Source organism: Myotis davidii, unplaced genomic scaffold, assembly GCF_000327345.1.
Source record: "Myotis davidii unplaced genomic scaffold, ASM32734v1 scaffold1006, whole genome shotgun sequence".
NCBI classification, from domain to species: domain Eukaryota; kingdom Metazoa; phylum Chordata; class Mammalia; order Chiroptera; family Vespertilionidae; genus Myotis; species Myotis davidii.
The window spans coordinates 563,282-563,825 of NW_006297143.1; the positions used below are offsets into that span (position 1 = coordinate 563,282).

Genomic DNA, 544 nt, shown 5'->3' on the forward strand with positions numbered 1-544 from the left:
AGCACAGTGGCCGCAGCTGCCCTAGTGGCAGAGGAAGGAGGCCCTGGGTGTGTCCGTGGTGAAGAGAGGCTGCCAGGAGGGGGGGGCGGGCAGGCAGAGTGGCTTAGGAGAATTTGTGCATCCTGCGAAAGTCCTAATGGAGGAGCAAGGCTGACGGTTTTGTCTGGCGATCAGCCGGGAAGGGGCTGGTGAAAGCTCGCCCGTGGGGGAGACCCGGGAAGGGAGCGTGAGGAAGGCAGGCGAGAGGAGTCACAAACAACCCGTCAGCAGCAGAGACTCCCAGAAGCGAACCCTGAGCTAAGTAAGGGGAGCTGCACGTGGTGTGTCCTGTGTCCGTGATGCGATGCCGCACAGGCACGGGGACCGGGCGGGGCCGGGGAGGCCACCCTCTGGGCGGTGAGGTCAGCAGGGACCTTGGGAGCAGTTGTTAGTGTTCTGGCGGCCGGAAGGTAACAGAATGTGAAGGACACTGAAGATGAGACAGCGGACACCAGAGACAGGCCAAGGAGTGTCACGCAGGCCTGTGGGGCCCTGACTCCCCGCC

General features: G+C 63.6%; 1 protein-coding gene across 1 annotated transcript in view; it reads left to right on the forward strand.

The window, feature by feature from the left end:
* LOC102774999 (complement C4-A) overlaps positions 1-544 on the forward strand; it is a 14,572-nt gene that overhangs the window by 12,081 nt on the left and 1,947 nt on the right. The window lies entirely within an intron of this gene.